This window comes from Apteryx mantelli, unplaced genomic scaffold (genome assembly GCF_036417845.1).
Source record: "Apteryx mantelli isolate bAptMan1 unplaced genomic scaffold, bAptMan1.hap1 HAP1_SCAFFOLD_77, whole genome shotgun sequence".
NCBI lineage: Eukaryota > Metazoa > Chordata > Aves > Apterygiformes > Apterygidae > Apteryx > Apteryx mantelli.
Genome location: NW_027118803.1, coordinates 714,809 through 720,808, shown reverse-complemented (window position 1 = coordinate 720,808; position 6,000 = coordinate 714,809).

The window sequence follows — 6,000 nt, the reverse complement described above, 5'->3', positions numbered from 1 at the left end:
CCCCCATGGCTCCGGGGATCATGCCGGGCACCGGCCTCAGCACCAGCTCTCCCAGTCTCTCCCCTCGCCCTGGCCACAAAAGCTCTGTCCCCGGGGCCCCGCTACTCACCAGCAGGCGAGCCAGCAGCACCTGGGCAGCGGGCAGAGCGCCCGCGGGCAGAAGGAAAGGCTGCGTGAGATGCTCAGCCCCACCGGACCCTGCCCGTGCCACGGCCCACGGCCCCACGCGGGGCTCAAGGGCACTCCAGCCACACCGCCTCCGCACCAGCCCTGCCGGGCTCCTGCGGCTCAACAGCCGCCACCGAAGGCAGCCCCGGCACGGCAGCAACCAGCCCCCGGGCCCCTGGCAAGAGCCGGGTGCAGCTCTGCCCCGCGCTGGCCCGGGCCTCCTGTGCAGGGTTGGCAGGGGACACAGGGACACACGTGGCCCCACTCCCACCCAGCCCCACACAGCACGCCGGCACTTTCTGCTCACCACCTTGCTCCTCAGACTCCAGGGTCTCGGGCACCTCCTCCTCTTCCTCGTGCTCTGCTCTCTCCTGTCTCTCAGCCAGCGCGCACAGACAGCATGTGACAGTGTGCTCCTTCCCCCCCCCCCCACTGATGTGCTCTCTCCCCCTCAACCTGACCTCCCTGTAAGCAGCACCTATGTAGTTGAGCGTGCGCCAATTAAGACCCATCTAGCATGCAAATATGACGATGAGTCAATCATCCCCCCCATAAATAGGGGGCAGCCCAGAGCCCATGGAGCTCTCCTGCACAGCAGCGGGCTGCACTGCAGAACCTCCTCTTGAGCAGGGACACCTCTCACGGTCACTCCTCGAGGCTGAGAGATTCCTTACCCGCCACAGATCCTCGGGAAGTGATTAATAGCGTGCTGAACTTTTGCAAACTTTGTGAAACTTTGCTGAGTTATATCTCAGATTAATTGCGCACATAATCCCTTAGACATAAACCGTTGACCAAGTCTGGGACTAGGACTGGATCCAGCTGCACCTAGGCTCCTCTCCAAAGGAGTTTAGAAAGCAAGGGGCTCCAGTCTGAACCTCGTGACTTGACGGCAGGGTCTCTGTTGTTGCACGCGCATCTGACCCTGTCCTTCATGCAGTAAATAACTGAGTGAACCTTGCCAATCGAACCTCGTTAAATCGTTCTTATTTACAATTGAACTTTGTTAAGTCGCTGTCTTACTGCAATAAACGTAGTGCTGCTTCCCTCTTACGAGTGAAGTGCATCACTCCTTTCACAACACCATCCCAGCCAGGCCACAAAACTGGGCACACGGGAAGCAGAGAGACCCGGGCCAGAGCCTGAAGAAAAATCCAGTGCGCTCCCACTAGCGCACAGGGGCCATTGCTCCAGCACAGAGGCCCCGTGAGCCAGGAGCGGCTCGCGCCACTGCTCACACCAGCGCCAGGGCATTCGGCCGCCTAGAAAGCCTCGCTGGCACCCAGGGGCCCCATGGCAGCAGCACAAAAGCTGCCAGGTCACACAGGCTGCCAAACTGCTCTCCAGCTCCCCGGCCAGCCCACAACACAACCCTTTCTCAAATGTAGCAGGACTAATTCATCCCGATGCCATGGAAGAAAAGCCGGGGCCAGAGGCAAGGCAACATCATTGCCTTTCTCTTCCGCATTTCGGAGCTGCGTTTCTGGAGGCCCCAGAAGCCCTTCTGATAGACCCGGGGTCCCTGGGCTCAGCCCTGCACAAAGGCAAAGCAAAGCTGGGCCCTGGCCCACCCTGCTGCCGCCTCCGCACACATGGGGAGACGCAGGAGGATGCGCACACCGAGCACAGGGCTCCCTGGAGACCCCAACGCGGGAAGGCCGTGCATGGCGCTGCTTGGGACCAGACAGCCATGGAGCTGCTTTCCAGGGATGGGGGGGTTTCCCTGGGAACGTGGTCCTGCGGGAATCGCCACTGCAGGCAGAGCGGGGCTGGCTACAAGCAGCCGCTGGGGACGGATGGGGGCAGGCCAAGCTGCCAGCGAGGGCTGCAGCTTCTGCCCAAATCAGGCTGCCCGGGGACCCCATCACCTGCCCCTTTTGCCTGTCGCCACCCAGCAATGCAGCCCGCAGTGCTGCTGGCCCAGGCGCCTTTCTGAGCAACCTCCTGGGGGCTCCCAGACACGGACCTGCTCAGGGACTCATGCCACCCCCATTGAGGGACTCTTTTGGCTTTAAATGGATGAGGCAGCATGGCTTTGACACCATCTGCCTGCTCGCTGGCTTCACTCAGGGGGCTCCCAAAGCGGCACACGGGGCAGGCAGACCTACAAGCACAGGCAGGGGCAGTTCTCAGGGCCTCGACAAGCAGCCTCAAAAGAGGACAAGCTGACAAGGACTAAGCTGCTCTCAAGCTTTTTGGGCTGGGAGCAGGAAGAGCTGGGAGTTCATCTCTGAAACTAAACACGCAGCCAAACCAGGAGATCGCAGTGGTGCACATGCCACATGGAAAATCCAGTTAAGGGGCATCTTTGGAGGTCCCAAATCGCATGGCAGAGGTATACTGCAAGAGCACTGATGAAGCGACCCAAAGAAGGGGCAGGGGGCAGATGCGCTTCACACACAGCAGGCTTGCTGCGGGATTTGGACCCTCACCACCACCAGCTTTACTCGAGCCTCTAGCTAGGACCCATCCCAAGCAAAGCGGGCTCCAGTCTCATTGCCCACGTCCACCCACAACTCAGGCTAAAACCAGCGCCCCTGCAGCGCCTGCCCCAAACCCAGCCACAGCCAGCGCAGTCGCAGCTCTGCAGCTAGCGCCCTTGGCTGCTGCGCTGCACAGCTGTCACACTGCCTTGATGCTGGCTAAGAACTCGTACAGAGGGGAACTGGAGGGAAGAGAGACCCCCACTGGGCAGCCCTTTCAGGGGACCGGGCCCTCCTTTGGGCTTTCCTAGTTACAAAGCATGCAGTGGTTGGAGACAAAATCCACTGCTGGTCGGCTGAGGGCGTCTGCTTGGACAATGAGATTTTGAACAGGAAGGCATCGGCCACTTTAGGCCCTCTCCTAAGAATAGCCTTGCCCAGCCCAAAAGGGCCCCTCTTCTCAACTGGGTCCCTCTTCCAAAGAGCTTCAAGCAAACCATCAGCAACCCAGCAACTGCCAGCTCCCACCTCACCCCCGCAGCAAACACGGCTGCGCACAAAAGCCCTAAACACAAACGGCAAAGGAGAACAGGGCAGGGAAAGCGCACGAGGGACCCGACTCAGAGCAAGGTCCTTCCCAGCACGGCAAAATTGAAGATGCTTCCGTCCTCCGGAGCACCGCAGGCAGAAATGGCAGCAGACCTGCTTCTGTGCAGCCAGATTAAATCCTTCAAGCAGCAACCTGGGGAGAAGGCTGGGCCTCGAGTGTCAGACCCACACTAAGCAGGGGGGGCTGCGCTTTGGGAAGCCACAGGGCCTAACGCAGGATTGTTGCCGCTCCGTCACCGGACACAGCCCCTCTGCCCCCCATTTCCTTCCTTTAGGGGTACACGCACAGAAGAAAGGCCCTTTCTTTTACTCCCACAAGTCACATGAAAGCAAGCCTTGGGTTTTACAGCAAGGCCCAAGCAAGGCATGAAGAGGAAGGGACTTCTCAAATAAAAGGGCAACTCCCTGTCTCCAGGTCGGCAGAAACGCCTGCGAGCACTAACAGCCTGATCAAGGAGGGCAAGCAGGCGCCTCAGGACCGAGCGAGCAAGGAAACGCAACGCTCCCCTTGCCTTGACGCTCAAGCTCGCCAAGGAGGAAGGAGGGAGGCCAGACCCCACGGCGTCCAGCTGACCACGGCACAGCGCCAAAAGGGGCTGCAGGAAGAAAGCTTTGGGCAGGGCAGCACCCTGGCACACCGCACATATCCTGCCCTGCATGGCGCTGCCCACCACTTCTCCACAGCCATTGCCGCACAGTTATAGTTAAGGACAAAGCCGCAGGGCTGCCTGCTCCCCCCGTACACACCAGCCACCCAGCCATCAACACGTGGCAAGCACTGCTCTCCGGGCTCGCTCCTGGCAGCGGGGAAGCGCAGCCGGAGCGCGTTACCTTGGGACACCATCACTCCCCAGGGCACACTCTTCCCTGCAGGGCACCTGACCCCAAACTAGCTCTGCAGTGAGCGCAGACGCTGCAGCTGGGGCAGCACTCATGCTGCAGCAGAGTTTTGTGGCTCTGGCACGGACGTGGCTCTGCTCAGCACCCGGACGCCGCCGGGCAGGACTCACACAGCGCAAGTGGCCAGGCACAGAGCTCCTCGCCAGCTGCAGCCCCACACAAAGTGCCCCGGCCTCAGACCACCCCACACAGACCCCTCAGCGCTGGGCTCCTCACAGCGCCTGATCCCAGCCCCGCAGCCTGGGGCCCCAGGGAACAGGCCCTGCTCTGCCCACTTAGGCTGCCTGCGCTTGCACCGGCTCATTACTACTTTCAAATGCCCGGCCCATCACCAGCTGTTAAAGCAACTTGCCCAAAACCTCCACACAGCCTAAACTAGACGCTGCTTTGGGGAAAACTCCTTGGGCCTGGCTTAGAGAGGCTGCCTTTATTCCAGCAGCTGATCCTGGGCGCTACCTACACGAGCCCTCACCCTTTCCACTGCGCTTGCAGCTTCTTCAGCCTTTCAGCCTTCTCAACCCTTTTTTGCCCTTTCCACTGAGAAGCCCCTAATGGAATCACGCTATAGCAAGAGGACTCACTCTGCGCAGAGAGCAAGAAAGGGTTTGTCCTTGATTCCAACAGTCAAGAAACCTTTTCCTCAAAAGCTGCGCATCCACTGCAAAGGAGATTCACGGGGCCCCAAACTACGGTCAGGAAGCGCTGCTGTATCCAAGTGACTTTCCTTACTACCATCCACACCCAGCTCCATTTGCTTTAAGGTTATCACTGCCCCTGCAGCAATTTAGTGATCTAGAGGGAAGGCATTAAGTTACGGGTAATCTGAAGGTTGGGCATTCTGCGGTGAATTTATTGTGGGTTTTGTGGGGTTTTTTTAATTTCAAGTTTTATATGCCAGACATGCACAGAATCTCCCTTTAGGCTCAAGCAGATACAAAACAGCTCTGTTGCAGTTTTCACAGTGCCAAGCTCATACATTCCTCCCATGGCATGACCAAATCAAGAGCTGTCCTTTAAGAGAGAGAGAGAAAGAGAGAGAGAGAAATGAATCACTCCCCTATTCAGAACCAGGAGGAGGTAAAAAAAAATACCCCAAAGCTTGGGGGGAGGGGGGACAAAACCCCACCCAGCCCACGAAGATGTTCTGGTACTAACCCTGCTGGGGCAGCTGCTAATGCAACTGCTTGCCAACCAAAGGGCATTAGCCCAACCAGCGTGTCAGCACAGTTGACCCAGGAAGGCTCGTGCACGCACAGCATGGCGCGCGCAGTGATTCCCTTTGCCTGTATTGACCTGACAGGGGGTTGGTAATTCTGCTTTGCCTCAACTGCTGCAAAAACAACAAACCTTTTCTGAAAGCCAGGCGGAGAGCTGATGGCATTGGAGCAGCTCAGTCTCAGGGGAGAAATCCAGCAATACCTGACCAAAAGAAAACTGGAAGCACAGGCTCAGTGTCGCTGCCCACATCCCCCCTTCAAAATGCACCTCCCCCTCCCTACCCCCGGCTGTATCCATTCCTGCCCTCCCATGCCACCCCCATCCTCATCCCACCCACATCCACCCACTAGTCTTCCCCTAAAAGGGGGAAAAAACAAACACAAACACACACACACACACACTGCTTGCTGGTTCACACAACCTCAGGTTTCTCAGGAGGCCTGACACAAACTGGACAAGGCAGCAAGGCTGAGCTCTTCCCAAGCACTGTCTGACCTTGGGGACTCAGCAGGACCAAGCCTTTGGGGGGGACCTTGCAGCAGCAGCAAGGACAGGGGAAAAACACTCGAGCGTCTTGGACAAGGAGGAGTTTGAGACCTACACAGGACAGTTACAGCCTAATATTCCTCACTCTAACTTGTAAGGGAGGGAAACAAGCCTTTGCTTTAAAGAAGAGAGGAAG